The 26455-nt window shown below is 38.4% G+C and overlaps 1 long non-coding RNA gene across 2 annotated transcripts; it reads right to left on the bottom strand.

The window, feature by feature from the left end:
* Positions 1-25580, bottom strand: LOC143434300 (uncharacterized). 2 transcript variants are annotated; one of them, XR_013103698.1, is made up of 6 exons: positions 25286-25580; positions 17775-17875; positions 11371-11453; positions 4749-4833; positions 917-1017; positions 1-588 (listed from the first exon to the last, which is right to left on the bottom strand). It is a non-coding gene; the product is annotated as an uncharacterized LOC143434300 (long non-coding RNA). The 2 variants fall into 2 exon arrangements; XR_013103699.1 differs by lacking the exon at positions 17775-17875.
* Positions 25581-26455: the final 875 nt, after the last annotated feature.

The raw sequence follows: 26455 nt of genomic DNA on the forward strand, positions 1-26455 counted from the left end.
ATAGATGTGAAAAATTAGGAAATTTGGCAAACATAATTTACTAACACCAAGGACAAAGAACACACAGTTGGAAGTGAGTTTCAAATTTCTCTCTCCCAGAATCTGATTACTTTAAGAAGAATATACTTTCAGCTGGAGTGGTTTCCCCTATGGGGGGCAGGAGCTGTAGGGAAAGGTCCAAAAGGAAATTTTGTGCTTTTCTGAGTACTACCTAGTCTTTCTTAACCTATGTCACAAATCTTCTCCTATCAAGGTTAAGTGTTTTAACATGTGACTCATACTATATCACCATGGCTGTACTGAGAAGACGAGCTTTTATTTTGGTAAAAATATCCACAGCATCTACATCTTTGTAACACGAAGGTCAGCCACAGCACACCCAGTATCTGATAAATAGAGTCTCCATAGTTTTAAGTTACTACTCCGGCCTCAGTTACTCATTCAGGTCACGTCCCCCTTACTTTCTGTGACTGTGGAAATTGATGAACGATTCTATGCAAAGGAAGTCTTTCTGAAGAGCCCAGGAGGTTTTCAACTCTTTCTGTTCCCTGTCCTCACAGAAGTGCTTTCTCCTGAAAGCTAATGAAGCTTAAAGAGAAAAGATTAAAATTCCACTAAGTTTAAAACTTACATTTGTTGACTGAGAATATAGTTCTTAAAAACATTACTGATAAAAAAAAAAAAAAAACAAACCTGAGTTTTACCTTGAATTACAAAAGCAACATAAGGTTGTTTTATTATTTACTTCATTTGAGGTAGTGTTATCGCTTTAATGTGAAGTTACTAAGACACAGAAATAAACTGGAACTCTAATAGAATGAGATGGCAGGAGCCCTGGGGCCCACGCAAGGCTGGTTTAAGTGTGCTCCCTGCATAAGGAGAGGTCAGTTCACCTGGGAGCTGATTAAAAGGTTACCTCTCTAGCCTGTCCTGAACTACCAAATCCGAATGTCCAGTCTAACAAGGTCCTTAAGGATTTCTTCAGGGAAGTACATGTGAGACTCTCTGGTCCAAGATCTGGAAGAGGGAAAAGATAATTGTTAACTGTGGACTTCAAAGTCAATCATGCTTGTAGGGATTGTTACTAAAACAGAGGTAAAATAATGAACAGGGGTCTAGTTAGCACTCTCACAAAGAGAAGAGAGGGGAAAGAGAAGTATGAAGAGAATTGAAAGAGCAAAAATATGAATTGAAGCAAATAGAGAACAGACAACGTGGCAGGCAATGTGCATTACATAAAGTGAAGATCTCCATGCTTCCCACCCACTCTCGTGTAGGGTGGGGTTGTGATAGAGCTCTATGCTTTTTATTTTTTGAGAATATAATTACATTTTCCCTCCCCTTTCTCCATCTAAACCCTCTGATATACTCTTCCTTGATCTCTTTCAAATTCATCTCCTCTTATTTTATGAATTGTCATTGCATAGATATGTGTACATGTCTTCTCTGTCCCTACCAGTTCAGAGGACAGAAAACCAGGAGTCTGCCACTGACTGAATCTAGACTGACATCAACTATTGATTCTCTTCCTGTATTTGATTGCTGGTATTGCAAGGTTGGTTTTCTGGCATTTTTAAAATCTTTTTTTTCTCCCTGTGGGGGGAGGGATTGAAGGTGTTAGAGACTGAAAAACATTAAGATTTCTTTCTCATTACGCGAGGCATAAGCTGCTTTTGGCCAGTCACCATGAGTGTGTGTGTTAGTTCTCTACTGCATCATGATAAAACCACCCAGAGTTTAGAAGCTGAGATGGCACATGTTTACTGTAGTCTCCAATAAGCCAGGCTTGGGCTAGAGCTAAGCCAAGTGGTACCTGGTTGGGATGTTTATTTGGCTACTGTCCTGGCCGTAATATCACAATTTTTGTTGGAAGCTAAGAGCTTTGTGTCTGAGCTCACTGACCTGGTTAATGCTCCTCACACTGAAGGAAGCTTCAGTTCCTTTCAGATAAGTCTCATCATAGAATAATTGACAATATGGCAGATTGTCTTGTAGTAAGTTAAGGAAGTGGGGGGAACAGTGGAAAACACCCCTTTCTTTAACCAAATCCTTAAACTCAGTATCATCTATTTGTTAAAAGGCAAGTCCCCAAGTTGTAGCCTATACCGAAGTGCAGGGAATTAGGTAGCATCATTTGAAAGGAATGTGGAATAGATTGTGGATATAGTTTTAAATGTCCCATAGTGCATATGAAATACTGTATTATAAAACTGTTTTTACTCTGAGGAGAAAAATAACAGGATATAGTTATTACAACCAGAATTATGAACCTCAAAGCATCAGATATATCACTTTTAATCAACACATTGTCTTCAATAATTTGATTTTCTCATTTAAAAAGAAATAGATTTTCATTATACTACAAAATATAAATACATGTATGCCTGAGTCATAAGAGCATATGGGCGGAAGCCAAAGGGCAACATGTAGGAATCAGTTCTCTCCGTCTACTAAGTGGGTCCCTGGAATTGAACTCTGGCCTTTAGGCTTGGCAGCAAGGCCCTTCCATTGACCATCTCACCAGGTTACTCCTTCTTGTGAGTCTAATAAGCATTTTGTGGAAGTAAAAGGATGGTGGACCGAAATGATACAGGATCCTGAGTCTGCTGCTTGTAGGTATCATCAGACCTCATATTGGATGAGAAAAAAAACATTTGAAATCAAACTGATGCAAATTATTGAAACATTTCTAGTGCACAGGCAGCTCAGTACAAGTGCTGGTGCTCACTTAAACCCCCTCCTCTTTCCCTGAATCAGAAATCAAACAACAACAAATCCAATGCCAGATGGTCAGCCCTAAAAACACATACTAGTAACATTATTCACCCTATGGGTAAACAAATATACATATATGCATATAATAATAATTAACAAAAAAGAGAGCATGAATTTGAAAGAGATCGAGGAAGGATATATGAGAGGGTGTGGAGGAAGGATAGGGAGGGGAGAAATATTATTATATATATTTATGTATAATTGTATATAGAATATAATTATATTCTTACAGCATTATATATACACAACTGCCTTTAGCCATGGGTCTGCCTCTGAGTTGTACCATACTATGGAAATATTCATGGGTGTTGATTACAACAGTGTTTGAAATGAATTCACTTTAAACACAAAGAAAAATGCCTCTGTGAAGATTGATGCTACATGTGTCAGAACAAGAAGTGAAGAGGAGCTGAGAAGCCCCCGGCTGCTGTGGTCCAAATCTTCCAGAAGACTGACACTGTCAGGAGCTGGGTCATGAAGGATGCTGATGAGAATTGCCTTTGGCTGTTTCCTCTGGCTTTCTTTTTATAACAGGTATGTCTTGAACCCAGATTGGAAGGAAAAAAAAATATCCCTTGAACTCAGTTTTTAAAGGTGAATTTAGGAGAAAAAAATCAATATTTAGCTCATACTCATTCAACTTTAAAAACTCAAACAATGGCTTTGAGCCATAATGGCATGGCATCCATAGCTGATGGGACCTTTTGGGTCATATGAAACAGAACTGAGCTGTAATGGTGTGGCATCCATAGCTGACGGGGCCTTTGGGGTCATATGAAACAGAACCTGACATTCTCCTCCAAGGACTTAGAATGTATTGATGTGAAAAATACAAAATTTTAAACCTTACGAAACTAGATTGAGAACAGAAATATAGAATGGCAAGAGAGACTTGCCAATGCATGTGCATGTGCATAAAATATGTCTATAGAAAAAAATGCTTGGGAGAAAGGGTAGCAAAAACAGTCTCAATGTAGTAATCTGTTCTTCTCAGAAAAAGTGCTGATATCATTTTCACAAATATGTGAATAAGTGAATAAAACAAACTAACAGAAAGAAAAAACAAAGGAGAGGATCCTGCTCAGCGCACAAGGGAAGTGCCTAGCACAAGTGAGCCTCTGGTTGATTCCCAGCAGCAGCTCATGCCAACTCTGAGAACATTTAAAGGACTATCACTGGTACCCTAGTGAAGCAAGGCAGCAAGAAAAATGTAATGTTGGAGGATAAGCACATTGATAATCCTATGATATAGTCTAAAGCAATGAAGACCAAGGGAATATAGGATCATACATAGATACCATGGAGGGGGATCTGGAAAACAGACCAGCGTGGATGTCAGATTATAGCATGAAAAGCCAAATACAACATCTTAACCAAGCAGTTTTCTTAATCAACAGAATGCAGAGATTTATCATTTTTTTGTTGTTTGTATCTCAAGAAGATCTAACTATAAAGCAATGATTCCCCAGTAGCTACCATCAGCCCTGAACAGCTGCTGTAGAAGAACAGGTGAACAACACATTCCTGCATCGGCAGGAGGATGGACACATCATGGCTTCCTTCTAGTGTGATGGAGGCTTGACAGATAAGTTAGACACTTTCATTCAATATGCCACTATTTCGCTGGGCAGTGGTGGCGTACGCCTTTAATCCCAGCACTTGGGAGGCAGAGGCAGGTGAATTTCTGAGTTCGAGGCCAGCCTGGTCTACAGAGTGAGTTGCAGGACAGCCTGGGCTATACAGAGAAATCTTGTCTTGAAAAACCAACCAACCAAACAAACAAAAAATAGCCCTATTCCACCATGGTAAATAGATTAAGAAGTACAGTGAAATTCAGGTTAACGACTCAAAGGGCTAATATTGGCTCTGTTGAACAACACTGCCAACTTTTAAAGTTATCATTGTCAGAGTTCTAGCATACTGAAAGGACTGGTCATAGGCACAAGTCAGAACTGGGATATCTTTGTAAATACCTTCAAATGGACTCCTCACTACACACAATGGGATGGATGCTGTTCAAATAGCTGATTTGTTTTCAATATGAGCTGAGTCCTTTCCCTGTGGAAGAAAAATGTTTGAAAAAGAAAAAGCTACAGTCAACTCCATGTTTCTTGTTGGGAAACCCTTTCTACCTATTAAAATGTTGTATTATCAAATTAATGGGGTTGAGGAAGGTATTTCCATAGATACATACATAGGACACAATGAGCAAACCCAGTGGCCCTTTTTATGCTGCTTAAGCATAAGCACACCCTTTACCATCTCCAGTAATCATGGTTTACTTCCAACCTCAGAATTTTCAGTTTCCAAATAAGATGAGAACAGAGAACCCATGTTTTTCATTTCATTTCTCTGTTTTTATTTTAAAAAATGTTCTCTACTTTCAGCAATATTGTTGCAAATAATATTTTGTTTGGTTTTTTTTTTTTCATTTCTTGCTGTTGATGTTTGAATTAACTATATAGATCCTCTCAGGTTCACGGGAGTCTTCCTGCTTCAGTATAGTGATGACAGGCGTGTGCAGTCGTGTCAAACTTCATTCTTCATTATGGCTGGACAATGTGATGTGGTGTGGGGTGTGTGTGTGTGCGTGCGCGCGCGCGCGCGCGTGTGTGTGTGTGTGTGTGTGTGTGTGAGTGAGTATATGTGGTGTATGTGTGGTGTGTGTGTGTATGTGTGAGCATATAAGGTGTGTATATGTGTGGGGTATGTGTGTGTACGTATAAACATAACTTGTTCATATGTTCTATTTTTTTACTCATTTTTTTGACAGTCATCTAGCCATCTTTCTATGCCTTGGTTATTGTAAATAAATTTGCAGTAAACAAGAACTTGCAGATACTGCTCAGGTATGCAGATTTCACTTCATTTAGATACATATGCAGAGCAGGATAGCTAAATGATATAGTAGAGGAAAGTTTTAGCTTTCAAAGACGGTGCATACTTTTCTTTACAATGGCTCTATAATTACACTCCCACCAGAAGTATAGGACTTTTTAAAAATCTGCATCCCTGCCAAAATTCATTTGTTATTTTAATTTTTTTTTTTTGATAACGGCCCTTCCAAACGGCTTCCTAGTTTGTCTATTTACTAGTAGATAAAGAGTCTGAGCAAATTTCATGTACTTATTCGGCATCTGTGTTCTGTCTTTTGACCACTGTCTACGGAGAGCCTTTGCTTCATTAAATTGGAGGGTTTCTGTTGCTCTTTGATTCTCTGTGTATTCTTAATGTCGTTCACCTGTCAGATGGAGACCTTGTGGCTGTCACTTCCCTCTGCTGATTGATCATTTCTTTCTGAGCAGAAACTTTTCAGTTGTTTGGTGGAATTTCATTTGTTATTTAATTTTTTTCTTTTTCTTCTTCCTGTGATTTGGGGTCCTCCCCCAAATCAACACTGTATCAGTGTCTTCATGTGTTTCTTCTGTTTTCTCCTACTACTCTGCAGTTTTTGTTGAGAGTCACATTTGAGTCTGCTGTGTGACTATCTGGTTTTCACTGCAGTAGTTGTGAGTACGTCGTCATTTTCAAAAATAATTGTTGAAATAAGAAATGAGTTTATAACCCATTTGTATATATTTGAAACAATGTTTTCATTCTCATTTTTATGTATGTATGCTGTTTTCTTAGTGAGTGAAAAAGAGAGAGAGAGAATGGATTTTACTTCTTTTCTGTTCTTTATTGTTTTTCAGTTGTAAATTTCACTGATTTCAATATTTTCATTGAAGAAATTTTGTTTTAAAATTCTTCTCCCAAACATTACATTCCTACCACAGTTTTCCCTCCCTCCACTCTTCCCAGTTCCCCTGAACCCAGATCTACTTTTCCATTTCCCTTCAGAAAGGAGCAGACCCCCAAGGGATATCAACCAAACACAACATGTTACAGTAAGACAAGGCACAATTTGTCATATAAAGGCTATATGAGGCAACTTAAGAGGAGAAAAAGGTCCCAAGAGCAAGTTAAAGAGTCAGAGACACACCCACTCCCACAGTTAGGAGTCCTATAAGAACACTCAACTACACAACCATAATATATATGCAGAAGATCTAGTTCAGCCCCATATAGGCTCCCTGATTGTCACTTCAGTCTTTGTGAGCCTGCAAGAGCCCTGCTTAATTGATTCTGTGGCCTGTGTTCTCCTGGTATCCTTGTCCCTACTGGCTCTGCTGAAGAAATCTTCATTCTATACATGTATAAAATAAGAATATATATAAACTTGGAAGGATTAAATAAAAATAATTAGCATACTCATTATCTCATTTGCCTGCTGAGTTGGATCTACCTTTTATTATTTTTAAATGCAGGATGCGTCAGTGCTGAACACACTCACCCTATTGGGTAGGACTGGTTCTGCTGGTTTATCTGAGACTTTCCAACATTCGATCAGTAAGCAGCTCATCTTTGCCACCGTTTCTACTGCTGCTCTCAGACAGCAACGGTCATTTAAGTCTCTACTTGTTTAAATATTTTAGATTCCACTGATAGGTGAGATCATATGATATTTATCATTCTGGATATGAGTTATCTGAATTTTAACATGTGTTTATTATTATTACTATTATTATTATTATCATCATCATCATATTAAAGATTTCACATAAATACTGTATTTACATCATTTTTATATCACACTCCCCACATTCAAAGCTTCTCCTTCATCATGTCAACTCTTCTTAGTTATAATTTCTTTAATTATATGCATAATTATAACCTACTGTTCTATTTAGAGTTGTGTATATGTATACACATACACAATGCTAAATATGTATACATATACACGTATATGTATACGTATACATATATGTATATGATGTTGTATCTAGGGCTGTTCACTTGGCATTAAACAACCTATCAGAAAGTTCATCCCTGTAGAAGACTGATTCTCCTTCTCTTACGAGCCACTAATTTTCTATAGGTCTTAATTTAGTGGTGGGGTCTTGTGAGATTTCCACCATCCATGTTGCTATATCAATGGTGTTGGTGTTGTCATAGTGCCTAGTGTCTAGTGTAGGCAAACATGTTGCTAAATAACATGGGTGTCATAAACAGAAGACACTGTCTTGTTACAGATGTTCTAGTCATATGGCATATAAAGTCTTTTCTGCTTTCAGTTCCTCAATTTTCCTGAAGCCTTTGGTGTAGGAATTGTGTTTTTTTTTTAATGGATATTTTATTTACATTTCAGATGTGATCCCCTTTCCCCATTTCCCTCCCACCCAGGAACCCCCTATCCCATCCCCCCTCCTCCTGCTTCTATGAGGATGTGCCCCTTCACTCACTCCCAATTGGCCAGCCCCCAGGGCTATGTTTTTAGGGCTCACCTAAATCATAGAGATTTCTCTTTCGTCCTCCACCTTCCTCTCCTTATGGTTCTCCTCCTATCCCTCAGGCTTGGTAATCCTAAAACCTGCCATGTCTCTCCTGCCCAGCTATTGGCTGTCGGCATCTTTATTCATCAATCAGGAATAAGTGGGAGCAAGGTCACATAGTGTCACTTGGGTCTCCATTCAGACTCTATGGGGCAACCAGATTTTGAGGAACTAATATTAGCAATAGAATGCAATCAGCATCCGGCCAACCCACTACACCTTATTGTATCAAAATCAGCATCCATATAGCTGCTTGCTTTGTGCTTTTCTCATAGTCTTAAATATTTTGTCAACCCAAGAAAACCTGCCTGGCTGTTTTCATCTCAGCCATTGCCTCAGTCAGTGTCTTTTGACTGCAGAGCTATGTGTTAAAATAGAGACAGGATGGCTTTCCTTATCATTCAAATCAAGATGTCATTTGATTGAACCCTTAGATTCTGGGATATATTTTGAAAGGTGTTATAAGATGCTAATGATCTATGTCTGCTTTAGGATTTGTGTCATCACTAACCACAGTTTTTTTTTTTTAGTCTTGTATTCTCTCTCCAAGGACTGTGGTATGTTTTTCATGTTCAACTGAAGTGATGATATACAATGTATATTGAATAACCACATAATGCCAAACACTGTTCTAAGTTTTTGTTAAATCAAGTGCAGATAATCTCACTTAACAAATAAAAAAAATTAGGGCATAAAAAAATGTGAAAGAACCTTTCCCCGTGGAACCTCCATGAATGTTATTTTTGATTTTCCTAAAATTCAGAATGGAAAATGTATAAAGAATCTCTGTAAGGAAGTCTGTATCTAGCAAGTGCTACCACATGGTTGACCACAGGAATTTGTGGGAAGTGTTACTTATAAATTTATATAAAGTTCTCATGTCCTGCTAGAGGTATGGATGATGGGAGTGCATATTGCAAATGGTCATGCCTCAGAGCTCCTAATGAGAATGGAAAAAATCTATCTGGGTTCTCCATACAAGATATTGATAGAACCTGGCATTGTTTTATATAGCAAAACAAAGAAAGTAAGAAATCCATAGTAAGTAAAGACCAACCAGAACCCAACCAATCCCATGAGCCAGATTAGTGTATTCTAGAACCACATGTCAGCAGGTGACATTAGAAAATGCAGTAGTGACAAGGTAGAGAGGAAATTGCCAAAGAAACCAGTAATTATCCACAGGCCAGGGGAGCCCATATCATCCACACACCAAAGTTTCATTCTGGGGAGAAAAATGGGTAAATTACATGAACACTTTAGAATTTATACAAGGAGAATGATTCAATTTTAGGTTCTACAAACAGGAAAAATCCTAAAAACAGCTTTAAGCAATACAAATTGTCTGTCCCCGAGTTTCCTAAAGAGACTACAGAAGAAAAACAAACCAGAATTTCAGAAATTAAGACAGTGTCATCAACCAGGACACACTGTGAAATGAACTGACAACAGTCCCTTTGGTTTTCTTAGGAGATTATAAAATGATGTGTGTTGAGTCTGATAACTGAGAGCTAGAATGGCCACAGAGGCAAACTTGACTGCTGTGTGAGTTGAAATGGGGAAGAGATATGAGGTTCTCATTCCTTGATTGAACTAAATGGGGTTGGGCCACTTATTTTACTGAAGCATCCATACACCTTCATGGGTGGGTCATGACACTTTAATGAGTGAGCATGATGTGTAGTAATCATGCTTTTACAGTGACCATTGCCATCTGGTCAAAAAGTAATCATTGCTACATATTGAGAATGTTCACCACTCTGGACATTTTAAAATACATATGGCTTTAAGTAATAGTTACCGCCATGGTACTAAAGAAAAAAAAAAAAGTGATACTCCACTCAGCCTTGTGAGCCTGTTCATATAAAACTTCCTTTCACATCCTTTTTCCTGCCCTTCTCTCTTGCTAGTGAGCAATGTTTTCACTATTGGGACTGGTGCTGTGATACAAATGAGTATCAAGTATCTTCTTGATAGAAAGGTTTCTTAGCCTTTGAATGCAGACTTCCTAGACGGAGGGCTGGGTCATATGGTGCTGGGGTAAGATGGCTTTTTTGTGTGGTTTAATTTGCTTCTTCATGATGACTGAGCATTTTATCATATAATTTTTAGCCAAATCTCTTTTAAAATAGGGTCCTGATTACTCCTTGAATTCACTTTGAGCAATTTGTATATTCTGTATTTTTATCCCTTGTGGGATTAGTATTGTGGAAATATCCTACCATTCTGTAGACTGTCCTTTCTCCCACACCCCAATCTCTCTTTCTCTTCTCTTCTCATTCTCCCTTTTTTTTTCCTTCTATGCATTTTTTCTCCTTCCCTTTCCATGTGCTTCCCCCTTGTTTCTCCTCCCTCTTCCCTTTCCCTCCCCCATCCCTTCTCTTCTGTCTTACTCTCATTCTTCCTATTACTATGTTTTGAGAAAATCTCCCTATGTACATTCCACTCCCTTCAACCTGGATCCTCCAAACTCTGGTTTCTCAGTGCTGACACATCACAGGCCTGTGCTCACACAGAGACTATAGACTGAATTCTTTTGGTGATTTCTTGACTAGAACCTTAAGAAAGTTCTTTTTGTCATACTAAGAGTTTAATACAATTTATTTGCTGATTCTTGTTTGTTTTGTCTTTGAGACCCTATATACAAAAATCATTTGCCTATATCACTATTTGAAATTTTTTTTTACGTCTTCTTGTATTTATTTCATAGTTTTGAGTCTAACACTTGAGTTGATTTTTATGTATGGTGAATGGGCAGAATCTACTTTATTCATCAGTCGAGGTTTTTGTTTTGTTTTGTTTGGTTTGGTTTATTTTTGGTTTTTAGCTGTTTATTAAGAAAACTCTTTTGTCCATTGTATGTTCTTGGCAACTGTCAAAAATCAATTGGTTATGTACATGATGATTAACCTACAGATTATTGTGTAGAAATTTCCTTGTGTGATAGCAAGATAATCAGGTAGCACTTTAAAATGTATATATTTGATTCAAAAGTAGCAATGCATTATTTCTTCTGAGGAAAGCACATCACGATTAATGAACTTGGAATCCTACCTAAGTCATGAATCAATCCTTATAAAATGGAAATTTTCCATTTTGCCTGTTATCATTCCTGTGCTGTCATTCCTGTGTGTGTGTGTGTGTGTGTGTGTGTGTGTGTGTCTGTCTGTCTGTCTGTCTGTCTGTCTGTCTGTCTGTCTAATCCCCTCAGGGAGTCACTCACCCTTGCTGTGCTTCAGAGGGATGTGCTTCAGTTCCTCTTTCTCCTTTCCAGTTCTCTTACTTGCTTGGGGACATCTGTGAGTGCTAGAGAGGAATTAGGAGTTTCATTCTTTGTTCCTGTGTGGATAGCTAATCCTCCGTAAATAGGTTTCTCTGATTAACCTGCTTCTAATTAGGACTGGATCCTTTCCCTGCTGTTTATCTTCCCCATTGGAATTTGCAAGTCTGTTGAATGTCACACTAAGCAAAACCACCCTGTGCTGATGTGATTAGCCTTACAAGACAGCTTCCTTAATTCATATTGTAGAGTGAAAAATTATAAAGACCATTTTATAAAATATATACAGGCTTTTTCTTTACCCCTAGACCTGAGCAAAAGAATGCAGGTTCCAGAAAGTGGAACTGAATGTAATATTTCAGGCCTTCACTGCCCCAGGATACATTCCAGGAAGAGTACATTATCCCTGAGTCAGAGGACACTTGCTAGATTAACATTTCTCAAGCCTCAGGGAAGAGACCCCACCTGTGGGTGGGGAAGGCCCAAAAGCAGGAAGACACATTCCTGACCACAGGGAAAGATGCAAGTCATCTGGGTGGTTCCAAGAACTAGCTAACTTTCCACTGTTCTTGGTTACCCTACCCCCTACCCCCTTGAGGTCTTCCCAGTGTTACAGCCTGCTGATGTTCAAAATTTGTAAAGCAACCAATCATGTGTAACCATGTGAAAATTCCTCCCTTTCCCCACCCCATGCTATAAAAAGCCCCTCAGCTTGCTGGTCTTTTGTCAAAATCTGCTCCTACGTGAACATGCAATTTGACCTTGGCCGGCCAACTCTTCCTAATAAACCTCTGCTGATTGCATCCAGGTATGGTGTCTTGTGATTTTGGGTGACTTCTTGAGACTTGAGTAAGGGGTGTCTTCATTTGGGGGCTCGTCCTGGGATTTTTGCGACCACCCTAATATCCAAGAACCCCACTGGGAGGTGAGGGAACACCAGTTTTCTGTCTGGTTGTTGTGTGACCATTGGTCTAAATTGTCTGGTTTCTCGTGTGCTGGTTTGTCTAAGTTGTTTGGTTTCTCGTGTGCCCATCTGTCTAAATTATTTGGTTTCTGAACATTGCTGGCATGTTAAAAATCTGTTAGACTTGGTCCAGCATAGGAGTCTTATTTGGGAGGCAGAGGCAGGCAGATTTCTGACACTCTTTCTATGCCCTTATTGTGTAACTTGGTCTCTGTGCCCGTGGCAGGGGCGAGAACTGTCTGTATCACCTGGTCTATGTGCCAACCATGAGAGGGGTGAGCTATCTGTGTTGTTGGTTTTTGTTTTTTTTGTTTTTTTTTTTTTCTGTTTTCTTGACAAATTGTCTGTGTGTTAGCCGTTACTCTACTGTGTTAAACATCCTGAGTTAAAAAGAGATAACATGATCACCGGCAGAGAAAGAGATGAAGCTGCTGGTACAAGAGTGCTACTGCAGAGCAGAGAGGCAGGCAGGTCCTTTAGTAAGGGGCACCAACCGCAGTTCAGGTTCAGACAGCCACCTACTGCATGTAGGGTGTTCTCCAGGTAATACCATATGGAGGGCGCCCTCGCCCAGCCAGCACTTGGCAGGTGACAGCTCACGGCTCCCCAGCACAGCCCCCTTGAACCACCCAGCCACGCAAGTTGGCCACCAAGAAAAGAAGGCTCTGTTCCTCTGCTGTTAGCAAAGGCTATTGAGGTAACAGTGTGTGACAGCTACCTAATTTGGTGTGTGTGGCTGTACTGGGGACCTTGGGGTTGCTGCTGTAACAAATCGGTGATAGGTAGGGCCCAGGTGATTAAAACCTGGCAGATGAGCCATGGCAGCTGGACAAACAGCCCCAGCAATATTATTCAACTAAGAATTATAATTATATATATTTTATTTAAAAAAAAAGAAAAGAAAAAGTGAATAAGTAGCACTGAGACAAGTCACGTGATGTGACTCCAGCTTAGAAACTCTGAACCAACAAAACTGCCTGAAGGCAGGTCAGACAGGTCAGGCAGATCTCCTGCTACAAAAAGTTACAGGCTGTCCTGAGTCGGACAGCCAAAAGAATAGGCTTCCATTTTAGTACAGATACAAATTTATAGTAAAAAATAAATTAGTTATCAAAGCAATAGATAGGCCAGGATCCCTCAGGCACCTAGATCTAGTGCCCAATATAGTCGCCTAGATAAATCTAGTGGAGGAATACCGCTCCCCCCCCCATGATAAAATCCTTTCTTCTGCAAGACCCTTATAGGTTCTGGTCTTCAGGAGTGAAGAACAAGAGAAGATACCAGAAAAAGAATGTTCCCTCAGACATGGGGACCCTATCAATTGATCAGGCCGTGGTCAACAGCGGGTTACAGAAGGTAAGGAACATCTACAGGCCCATGCCAGATCCCATTAATAGATCTTGAGAGAGAGAGAGAGAGCTACATGAGACCCCACTAATTTTGACCAAGGCACATGAGGTTAAACAGGGAGGCTAGAGAGACTACAAGGTAAGTCATTAAAAGATTTAGTATAAGTTGCTGAGAAAGTTTAGAGAAAGGAGTGGAGAAGAGGAATGGAGAAGGTTTAGAGTAAGTCTAGAGGAAAGGAGTGAAGAAGATAAAAGGTTTAGTGTAAGTTGCTGAGAAAGTCTAGGGAAAGAAGAAGAAAAAAACAAAGATTACAGGAAAGAAATTTACAGAAAAGCTTGGCTATAATAGTTAGAAAAAAACAGAGAAGAGAGACTCCAATCAAAGGGAGATAAACTCCTTGAAAAAGACTAGTGTGCACATTGCAAGTGAAAGAGCCAGCTTCAGGGTCCAAGAGGGTCCTAACAAATAGAAGCCAAGGTCAGGAAATCCCAGGCCTTGAAAAACACCTCAAATGGCAAAGATATTAGCTCTGTGTGAAAGCAGCAATTAAGATAGATGAGACTTGGAGCCACCCAACTCTTGATAGACACAGGGTCCTCCTCCAGGCCAATGGGCCAAAATGTATTCATGGGCTACCCGAAAAAATGGTGAACTAAGAGATGGGCTGGGTATTCCGTTCATTTATGGTCATCCTAGACTGTCCCTACCCTCTGTCAGGTTGAGGTGTCTGAGGTAATTAGATCAGATAGCACTTTTTCTTTTGTTTCTAAGGTAAGTCAGGAATTGTCAGAGATATTAGAGACTAATTAGAAGCTCCATTGTTCATACTGTTTCCAAAGCTCAGGACAGGTAGAGAGAATAAACAGAACCCTAAAACTAAATTGCCCTCGGGAACTGGCACTAGCTGGAAAGTGTCCCTTGTCCCTGTTCCACACCCAGAATGTCCCTCTTATGTGAGAAATGATTTTTCAGGCTACTAAGAGACTGTTCCTGGTGCTGTTGACCATCCGACCTCCTTGAAGTTCACCAACATCTGTGCCTGATGCCAACTGGAGAACAGCCAGATGCCTGAGCAACCCCCTGCTGTTTAGCACAAGGTCACCTAGAAGGCCAAAAGAGCAGCAGGCCTTGACTCCTGAGACATCCTCACCCTAGAGGCACAGGGGTAATGCAGCCTCAGAGGGTGGGGCTTAGGGTATGTATACCCAAAGTTAAATGACAGCTTGTGATTCCAAGATTGAAATTGAAATGTGAATCTAGAGTTATATAGATTTGTTTCTTTTGCAATTTCTCTTTATTATATATGTGATAATATGTGTATATAGACAACTATGTGCCACAAAATATGTAAAAGTCAGAGGACAACTTTGGAAGTGTGTTTGAAAGAAATAAAAACTTTTTGAGACCCCTAGCCATTAGAATAGAGCCCAAGGACCCCTGCTAACAGATACTTAGTGCCTAAGATTGATAAATAGTGAGCTTGCAGTTCAAGATTAATCCTTTATATATCTACTTCTGTCTTTGATGAGGCCAAAGATTATTATATACTTGTACAGCTGGTCCCACGGGTTTATTATCACCCTGTTGATACCCTTAAGACGCTTCCACAAAGAGCCCATCGCCTTGACCTTGGCTGTCTTACTGAAACTAAGAGTGACTGCAGGTATATCTATTTACTGTTTTTTTTTTAAAGAGGTGATTTATATACTGCTCTTAGAGGAAAATGTTGTTTTTATATAGACCATTCAGTGGTGATTAGAGACTCTGTGAACAAACTCAGAGAGAGATTAGACCAAAGACAGAGAAACAAAATGAAACTGGTTTAAAAGTTGGTTCAATAGGTCCCCTTGGATGACGACCCTGTTATCCTCCCTGGCTGGACCTCTTGTAATTTTGCTTTTGCTTTTGACCATAGGTCCTTATATTTTAAATAGATTAGTGGCTTTTGTTAGAGAAAGAATAAGTGCCATTCAGATTTTAATGCTATGCCAACAATATCAAACATTAGGTCAAGAAAATGAAAGTTGTGATGAAGTTTTCTAATTAAAGCTTGCATTAGAAGAAGTGGGGTGGGGTTTAGAAAACCTAAGTTTTTATGGTTAAAACTGTCAAATTAGAAGAAGTGGAGGATGTAGAGTGAAAAATTATAAAGACCATTTAAAAATATATATACAGGCTTTTTCTTTACCCCTAGACCTGAGCAAAAGAATGCAGAAAATGGAACTGAATGTAAGATTTCAGGCCTTTACTGCCCTAGGATACATTCCGGGAAGAGTACATTATCCCTGAGTCAGGGGACACTTGCTGAATTAACATTTCTCAAGCCTCAGGGAAGAGAATCCACCTGTGGGTGGAGAAGGCCCAAAGCAGGAAGACACATTCCTGACCACAAAAAAGATGCAAGTCATCTAGGTGGGGCTGGGAAGCTAGTAACCACGATGACAGGGCAAGTGACAGGGCACCAACTGAGAAATAGTTGAGCAAGTGACATGCCAAGACCATATTTTTGAGAGAAATGGGTACACAGAGTGTTTTCCACATGACCCTGATTCACTTAGGTTGCATTCCTCTGGACTTCTCTGCTATTGTTATTGTTATATTTCCTTAGCAACCTTTCACCCCCTCCTCACTCTCCAGGTTTGTGGTTTCCCCCTTTAAAAACCCTTCTCAGGCTGACTGGCCTGAATAATGACTGGCTGTTCTACAAATGATTAGTTGAATTTGGCAGTGAAACCTTATTTATATATACAAGAATTAAAAGAGATTTTTGTAAATTGTCACAAATCTGTGATAACACATTTTCTAAACTCAAAAATGAGTTTTGATACTTAGGAGCAGGTCTAACCATATGAACATGTTTGATTTTACTGAACAATGTCCTAAAGCATATGTTTTAACATGAATTAAATCACAGTCTTCCTTGGGTAACTAAATTCTAAATTCTATAAAATTATATTTTAAGAACACATTTTTATATAAACTAGCTATGAATTGTGCCTTTATTCTAAAGAATCTGTACATATCACTTAATAGAACATAAGCACTGCTTTAACTTTTTTCTTATGTGAGTTTTACATTGCCACAGCTAAGAGTAATGGACTTCATTCTTAGTAGTAGTAGTAGCAGCAGCAGCAGCAGCAGCAGCAGCAGCAGCAGCAGCAGCAGCAGCAGTAGTAATATAAATGATAATACAGCAGAATAAGAATTTTAGTTGAGTGATATATCTGGCAAACATTATTCTATTTTCCACCTACCTACAACTTGATTTTCATTGAGATGAGAGGCTCACTAAGTAGTAAAAAGAATCTGTCATGATAAAAGCCCCAAATTAAACTAAAACAGTAGGTATGGATGTTTTAGCATCAGTTCATCAGTATAAATACCTCCAACATCTAACATTTTGCCAACATAGGAAATGAAATCTCCCCAGGGTGGGCTAAGTTTGAAACTCCAATGAAAAGAAAAAGGGGAAATGCAAGAGACTGATTTCAGCAATCATAATCGGACATAGTTACTTTTGTCTCAAATGTAAAGCTTATTCTCAGTCTAAGATACTCTGGGTTCTAAGTCTCATTCTTACAGGATCTTCCATATGGTTTGAAATTAAATTCACTTGCATAAAATCACACCAATTTTTAACTATGTTATCTTGAAAATAATTGCCAAAATATTTTCCAAAGAGCCCACAAGGTAGAATAGTTTTGACTGGTGTTCATATAGTCAGCTCCTGGACCAAGTATAATTGTTACAAAATTTAAACATAAATTATTTTATATTTATAGATTTACATATTATATTTTTAATTTATTTTATTTCATGTGCCCGTGTGTCCAAGCGATGGTGTCAGATTCCCTGGAAGAGGAGTTACAGACAGTTTGGAGTTGCCATGTGGGTACTGGGAATTGAATCTGGGTCCTATGGAAGAGCAGCCAGTGCTTTGAACCACTGAGCCACCTCTCAAGCACCTATATATTATATTTTAAAACTTGAAAAGACAAGCTCATTGATCAGTTACTACTGCAGAATGACATACCTGACACTTGTCTCAGTGTTCACTCAGTAGCTGGGAGTCCTGAAGTCCACCCCATTTAGTTGAATTCTGTTTCCATCTTTGATCGTACACTGTGTACTTAGCTCAAAACAGAAAAAAAATTGCAACAGCACTAGTCAGTGTTTGTTTCCTGAATGATAAAGGTCAGAGGACTTCAAGAGGGAGAGACAGAAATCCCATTTGTTTTATCTATTAAGCATGGTCCTCAATGGAGTTTCTCCTTCTTTGTCTTAAAAAGGAGAATGTGGATTGTTCCTCAGGCTACTGGTTAAGTGACCTAGTTTCTGTTCCCTTCTCTTTGTTGGGCTAGTGCTGAGCTTTCCCAGCTGACTCTAGTTTCTTTTATTCACATACAGAAATTCCTGGAGCTTTAAAAGTGACTTGTGGAGTTTCTCCAAAATCTGTAGTCAGAGCGAAGATATTCTGAAGCAGCTTCTGTCTCAGCCTGCTGAACTCAGTAGTATGACTAACAATTCTTCTAAACAGAACTTTTGGAAGATTATTAAAAAAATTTTTAAATTTAGTCCATTAATCACTTTACAATGACAATGTTTATACTCAATTTTTAAACTCAAAAAGTACTTTTTTTTAAACATCTTTAGAGGCTTGGGCTTGTTGCTTATGATATCCAAAATAAAAATTACTGTGATTTATTGTCATTAAAAAGTTAAAATGATGGGAAAAATAAATGTTTTCCTTTTATTTTTTAAAAGATTTATTTATCTATTTATCTATTTTATGTACATGTGAGTATGTTTTGTCTTTATGTGTGTGTGCATACCAGAAAAGGGACTCAGCTTGGAATGATGCTTACAGACAAATGTGAGCTGCCATGTGGGTGCTAAGAACTGAGTTTAGGATCTCTGGAAGAGCAGCCAGTGTTCTTAATTGCTGAGCCATCTCTCCAGGCCCCTAATGTTTTCCTTTTCAAAGCCAACTGTCCTATGTTATTTATAGAAGATAAAATCCCCAAGGAACATGTACATCATTTTAAGTTTGGGTGGTTTGAAATTACAATGCAGGTAAGAATTGCTTTACCTCAATTAAAAGGAAAAAAATGGGAAAAGATAAAGGAGCCATGTACTTTCTGTTTTTGATGCAGAGTCTCACTATGTAGCCCTGACCAGTCTGGAGCTCATATCAGAGACCAGCTTGGCCTCGTACTGGCCTCATACTCAGAGATTCACCTGCTTTTCTCTCCCAAGTGCTGGAATTAAGAGTGTGTACCATCATGCCCAACCATGTGAGATTTCTTAATAATCAGTGAACAAAAAAAACCACTATATACCAAATAGTGTGCTTGTGGATATAGAAAATATACATCAACTAATTCTTTCAGGCTCTATTTCATTTAATAAAACTATGTTTTATTAAAAGTGTTACATCACATAAATCCCATTTTCTGTGTGTATTCACTTTATTAAATTTTTCATACAATATAATTGAATCATATGCTGTCTCCTCCCCCACTTTCCTAAAATAATGGCCTGGCAGAGAATTAAAATAAACAATGAAAAGTAATGTTCATCAGTGGTGGGAGGGAATGTGCACAGGAAAAGGCAGCTGGATGGTATAAATGTGTACCCTGCCCCAGTGAGAGGACTTTGTCAGGGGATTCACACAGAAGAACAAAGAGGATGTACATCTACAAGCTAGTACAACTTACAAAATATTTCCTATATCTCATCACAGCAAAATATATCAAAAGCATTTCTTCTAATATCTAAGCCAGGAAAGCAACGCCCAGTCTTATCAGTTCTTTTCAATATCACCCATGCAGATAAAAGCAAATATAAGGAAACACAGATGGCACTAAATAACCAGAGCAATCTTCACCCAAAAGATAGAGGTACTGGGGCACCTTCTGTAGAATTGTATGTCACGTAATAAGTCAGCTTGAAGACAGCGCAAATGCAGACACATAGGCAGAGAGGCTGAATGGACAACTTAGAAAGGAATCTTCACACATTTATAGCGCATTGATGAAGTGCTAAGAACATGGTGGACAAGGATGGTCTCTTCAGTAAAGTTGCTGTCCATATACAGAAGAATGACCATAGAGCCTTATGTCAAGAGATATGTAAAACAATGTAAATGAATTAAGGAATTGACTTAGTTTGGGTTTTATTGCTGTGAAGAGACTCCATGACCAAGACAACACTTAAAACGGATTTGACTGGGCCTGGCTTACAGTTTCAGTGGTTCCATTATTGCCATGGTGGGAAGCATGACATCATGAAGGCAGACTTGGTGCTGGAGGAGCTAAGAGTTCTACATCAGGATCCAAAGGCAGCCAGAAGGAGGGTCTCTTCTACACTGGGTGGAACTTGAGTACTAGGCGATCTCAAAGCCAGCCTACTCAGTGACACACTTCCTCCAACAAGGTTACACCTATTCCAACAAGGCCACACCTCTGAATAGTGCCACTCCTTGGGCCAAGAATATTCAAACTACCAGAAGACTTAAGATTCATGCTTTGAAATTACTAAGAAAACACAAGATAATTGATCTACAACACTAGTCTGAATAAAGTTTTGTTTCTTTTCACTATAATCCTAAAAACATAAACAATAAGTGCAAAAGATACCTAAATGGCAATATATATCTTCCCTAAAGCAAATGAAATTACAAAAAGGCACCCTGCAAGACAGAAAAGAGTATGTGTGAATTATGCATAATAAAGGGTTGGTATTCAAGATAACGTAGAAAACTCAACAGCAAGAACACAAAAATTCTACCTAAAGTGCATAAAACTCCTAAAAAGACACTTCAAAAGATAAATTTCAAGCAGATACATAGAAAAAAGAAGAACTCAAACCTCTAAGATTATTAGAAAAATGAAAACTACAACTTCAATGTCACCTCACTGTTAAAATCACTAATGTTTTCTTTAAAAATGAAAATTTTTTTGTTTCCTATAATAGTGGAGGGACAGTAACATAGAGAAGATATTGTGGAGGACATAATAGCACTCAAAATCAGCTACATGGCCCAACATTCCTATTCCCGAGTGCATTCAAATAAAATAAACTCAGCATAGGAGGGACTCACCATTTTGTCTACCATGGTATTCATAGTAGGTAAGATACAGAAGCAACCCACACGACTCCAGGTAATAGATAAATGGAGGAAAATGTGGCATTTAGTTACAGCCAAATGATATTCATAACCAAAAATATGGTATGCCTATAGTACATCTTACTGGCCAGGTGCTTGACTAGCATGGTTAGGGTCTGTGTTCAGTTACCTGTCTCAAAAGATGGGATGGAGAAGAAATCCCCTCTATGCCTGAGAATATGAATGAACTTAGATGGTGTTATATTAAGTCAAAGTGGTCATATAATAGAAGAACAAGCACCAAACATCTTATTTATGTATGGAATCAGTCTAAGGTGTTACCAGGGTGCATGGAGTATTGGAGAGATGACTGTCAAAGTTGCAACCTTTCACTTTGGGAATGAGTTCAGGAGACTCATTGTAAAACTAGGACTTTAGTTATTGTGGTGTATTCAGGACAATGCTGAAGACTTTGACATGTTATGATCACAAATGTGTTAATTTCTTTGGGTAGGGCATAGGTACATTTTAGAATATCATTTTTTATATACATTCACCTTTAGTTTATCAATTTAAAATAAAGTCAAATTTGTAACTATAAAGAATAAAAATGATCACATATTATCACCTAGGATTAAAACTCATCAACATTCTTCACACACGCACGTGCACACACACACACACACACACACACAAAACCAAACTCATAAGACAAGCATAAAGGGAAAGTCAATAAGTGAAACAAGTTTTATCAATTTCTAGTTGTCTATGCTAATTTGTTGAAAAAAATGTCAAAAAGGTAAAAAGTTTAAGAATGATTTTGTGTCTTAGAGATATTTGATCTTTGTTTCTCTTAGAGTCTTTTCCCATGTCTAGGCCATATGTATATTTAATATTGGATATTCCTAATCATTTCAGTGCCTGCATGCTTCTTCTCTGGTTTTGTAGATTCTGCTACTACATGTACAATGCTACTCCAAACAGTATTGCAAACTTTCAAGGCAGCATTCCTGACTAACTTGACCTCCTTCATCTCTTCTACTATGCTCCCTTAGAATTCTTAACTGCCAACTTCAAATGAACACAATCTTTATGATTAGTGCTTTCTTTCTTTCATGCTACTGAAAATAAGTCTGAAATTTTGTGTATATATATATTTATAATCATATAAGTATAAAAATATCAATGTGTTTATATAACTATATGCAGAGATGTACATATATGTCCTAATGATTTCTAATGCCTATCATCCACTATAGTTCTATTTTTTCCAGTTTATTTTATAATTTGATTTTATAATTACTACTTTTAACTTTAAAATATAAAGATATATGCATATATTTCTCCTGTATTTTATATTTTGTTTAGCACAGGCTTGCTCCCAAATGTTTATTATCTCTCTTAGTCCTTCATCATTAGTAAATATGTTTTTCTTTAAAAAAAAAAAAAAAAACAACTTTCAAATTAGGAAATTGAAATGCAAATTGGAGAAACCTGACCAAATGTTCTGGGCACCATTAACCTAATTGGTAAAATCCAAAAAGTATTCAAAAACCCCATCTTAACTGTTTAAGGGTGTGCAGCCATTTCAAGGTTAAATAAACCATGGCTTACAGCATTTCCACATCATGAATTCCTAGAAGAAGACTCACACATCTCAAAATTGGAGTCAGCAGCACAGCCATGCCATCTCAGTCCTCTCAGTCTCCTACAGCATGTCATCCACATCACAGTCAGTTATTTTCTTTCTCACAAAGTAGAAAAGGGTATCTTGTGCTGCGTTGATTGTGAAATCTCCTCCTGACTTGGCAAGAGTAGCCAGTGGGAGAATAAGCACTTTGGAGTCCTGGCCAACAGTCTGGGGAACAGCTTGACAATGTCCATGACAAGACCAGATGGGGCAACACTGATGATATGGTGGGGTCTCCAAAAACAGTCAGCCACAGTGCTCAGACAGCATGTGTGTGAAACCAGAGCACTTATAAGAAAATGCACTAAACTGGAGCCATCACATGAAGCCAAATAAAACAGATCTGAGAAGATAAATAAGGTCTTGCATTTTCTCCTATTTAGAATCTATATATTTAGAACAAAATGATAAGAAATGGAAAGTGAACTCTTTATGGTAGGTGCGGGGATGAAACAGGTTGGTGGAGGGGTGAATATATTCAACATTTATTATATACATGTACAAAAATGCCATAATAAATGCAGTATATCTCGAGTCTACCTAAAACTTTGTTTTTCACCTGTTCTCTGCCTGCCAAGAAGCACACGTTTTGTTTTTTCTTACAAATCATTCTGTTGAAATGTTTTAACGCATGTGCAAAGTACTCATGTTTTCAATGGCTCCAGTTCAGTTTATTGTGTAATGTAGTTGAAAGGAAGCATGGACAACACTACACTACTCTAAATAATAGTTCGAGATGAAAACATCCCACCCACTGTCTTCTGGACCACCTAGCAGAGACTCTCAATACTGTTGTGATCCAAGATTTTTCTGTATATTTAAAAAGAATGCTTCCTCTTTGAGTTGTCACATTGACTGAAGAAAAAGCATTATTGTCCAGGAAGTGCCAGGAGCCACCTTCAGCTTAGTCTAATCCAGGGATCTACCTACTTTATTGACTCAGCAGGAGGTGAACGTTTAACATTCATTTGCATTCAGATTTACATATATTTGAATATGAGCCCTACACAGTTCTCTTCCTCTGGCTCTGGTTTATCCTGTTGCTTTTCTGTATCTATGTGACTTTTCCCTGCAGTCTTATACTAGTCCCTGCTAAGTTTATCAAATGCTTCGTTAAAGTTTTCAATCTCACGTTAGGACATTTTAAGTTAATATTTTGTATTCATATATCTCGTACCATTTTCCCAAACACAAAGTCCATGCTTGTTGCAGGATACTTGATCATACTGTGAACTTCAAGATTGTTCTATCTATTGAAGAAAAAAAAAACCTGTTTCTGGTTGTGGTGTGGCCCAGCCCTTAATGTGCACCTTTAATCTCAAATAATGAAGGTAAAGTCATTTGTAGAAGAAAGCACCCATATTTGAAAGCAATGTCTAATTGAGTGGCATACAAAGTGATGAATCAGAGAAAGATTTGACAGACTAAGATATACCAAACTCTCACAAAAACAGAGACAAAAAAGAGCAGCACAAAGAATCAGAAGGACAAGAAGACAGTTTTACCAGAAGAGTTTTACAGAGACAAAGTTCTTTCTGTTGAAGAGAAAACAAACTAGATACAGGTGAAAACAGAATAAGCCAAAGAATTAGAAGGAGCCAGATGATCAGAACATATTGCTAGAGTTAGTTTGAAGCCAAGCAGAGCAAAAACTCAGAGGCCAAGAGAGAAGCCAGATTGAATTAGTTAACTTGGAGAGGAGTTTTGATCCAGAAAAGCTGAGTTGACCAGCCAGTTTCAGTTCAGAAAGAGCTAGAAAGAGTGAGCTTATTCAGCAATAAGTCCTAGTACCTGAAAAAATATGCTAGGCCTAGTTAAAATTATTTGAGACTAGAAGCTTTCAGGACTAGGACTAGGTTAACAGACAGAGGCAGTAATCTCCAAAATGATAATTACATCAAGTAAATAAAAGATACGTTTATATATGTTATCACCTTTAAACTTTAAAGCTACTAAAGGACATAGTTAATGTTTTAACACCTGTTAGAGATATGAAAAAATTAAGCAAATAAAGTGTTACGAGAATACACAATAGACCCAAAACCTTAAGCTGTGATTAGTGGTCATGTCTGTTACATGCCAAAAAAAGATACTCAGACATGCTAGAAGAGGTTTCTGAGAAGCTTCAAAGAGAGTCTGTTCAGTGGTTTAGCATATAATGTCCCATGGCAGCCAAGTGCCTGGCGTTCACTACAATGGGGTAGTGGTTTTAACGGATCAGATATAAAAATCCATTTAGGAAAGCACTGGATCATGAACTGAGTAGCTGTCTTCTTATGGGATTAATACTTTTCTAAGCTGAGTGCTGTCATTGTGGACATGAGACAATGCCACATTCGGAAAATGCTGACCCGAACATTGATCAGGGCCTTGTTTCCAGCTTCAGGTGTTCAGACACGCACAAGACTCAGATTAGACTAACACATGAAGAGAAGACAAGGAAGCAGGGAAGAATGCTTACAGGCACAAGCTTTGTATACCGTATTTTTACATTGCTATGTGCTTAAAGTTTTACAAAATGTGAAGTAAAGATGAAAGGGAGGAGAAAGAGGAGATGAAGGAGAAGAAAAGCAAGGGAAGAGATGCTGGGACTTAATGACACCAACTGACCTCAGTGGTCACCATATTTAATTCACTCTTGAAGTGGCTTCTGCTTGACCTGAATCACAATTAAAACAAACCAAACCAAATAAAAAATTTCTCACAGCAATGTGCGCTTTCTTTCTCAGCAGCCCGCGAAATTTACCTTTTATTGTTGTGCACTCAGCCACAGTTTTATGAATCTTTCTTCTACTTGTCACTAAAAGTGTCATCTCCCCAGCGCTGCTTTTATTGTCTTCAAATTAATATCTATTTTCTGTGCTAAAAAAAAAAAAAAAATCCCTCATACAGATTTGCAAGTCCTTGAAGCTTCTAACCTCTTCCAGTTGATAAATCAATCCTTGTTGTTAACATGATGACCAAGTATTACTAAAGATAAGGGTGTCAGAGATACTGTTTTGTTCCTTTCCAGGCATTATCTGCTTCCTCTGCTTCTTCCTTCTCAGCGATTTCTGCCGCTGTTGTCGGGGACTCACATTCCAGGGAAGCTGACACTTAACCCTCCCACTCATAACCTAAACCAATCAGAGCACAAAGACTGTCAAAGATTAACTGATCTGCTCGACAGCCACTGTTAATCTTTCTCCTGATATGCAGATCAAATAGCACACCTAGCTGCTGAAAGCCCTCCAGTTTTCAGACACAGCGGTAGAAAAAGCTGAGCAGTGGATGGATGGGGCACAGAGGTGGACAGAGGCCAGGTGTCAGGTACCAAGGTAGCGCCTGAGGATTAGCGCCTACAGAAACCAGCACTATGGCCGTCCACTTATCCACTGCAGGCAAATTCAAAAGGATCTTTACTCTGCTAGTGAAACCTGATTTCTGTTGTGTAGTAACAGAAGTAAGTATCTGCCCTTATGTGCTTGCTTTCCTGTGGCAGCGAACGTAGTCTGCTCAGCTCTCTGCTTTTGTATGCACCTCGTAGTGCCTTAAAGGGTCAGACATAAACCAGCTGCTCCCAGACAATTAGTTTGCAATCTCTAATTTAAAAATTATGAACAAAGTTAATTAGTAGAAGTTTATTGGCTCATTTAGTTTTATAAATTCATCTCATGTGGTTAGGTGTTTTTTTTTTTTTCTTACTAATTTAAACCCACAATGGTTTTGATTTCAATATTTCAAAAGTACTATCTGCACAAGATGCGAGTTTCTGAATAAACCCCAAGTATAACTGTGAGTCTGGAAGCATCCAATTGTGATGTTAGTTGTCATTCCATCCCTTGGTTAAATCATAAGACATTAAAGGCTTGTCTTAGATACAAGATTCTAACTCTCCACTGTGCATCTAGCCAGGTGTGTAAGCACCCACATTTAA

This window comes from Arvicanthis niloticus, chromosome 14 (assembly GCF_011762505.2).
Source record: "Arvicanthis niloticus isolate mArvNil1 chromosome 14, mArvNil1.pat.X, whole genome shotgun sequence".
Taxonomy (NCBI): domain Eukaryota; kingdom Metazoa; phylum Chordata; class Mammalia; order Rodentia; family Muridae; genus Arvicanthis; species Arvicanthis niloticus.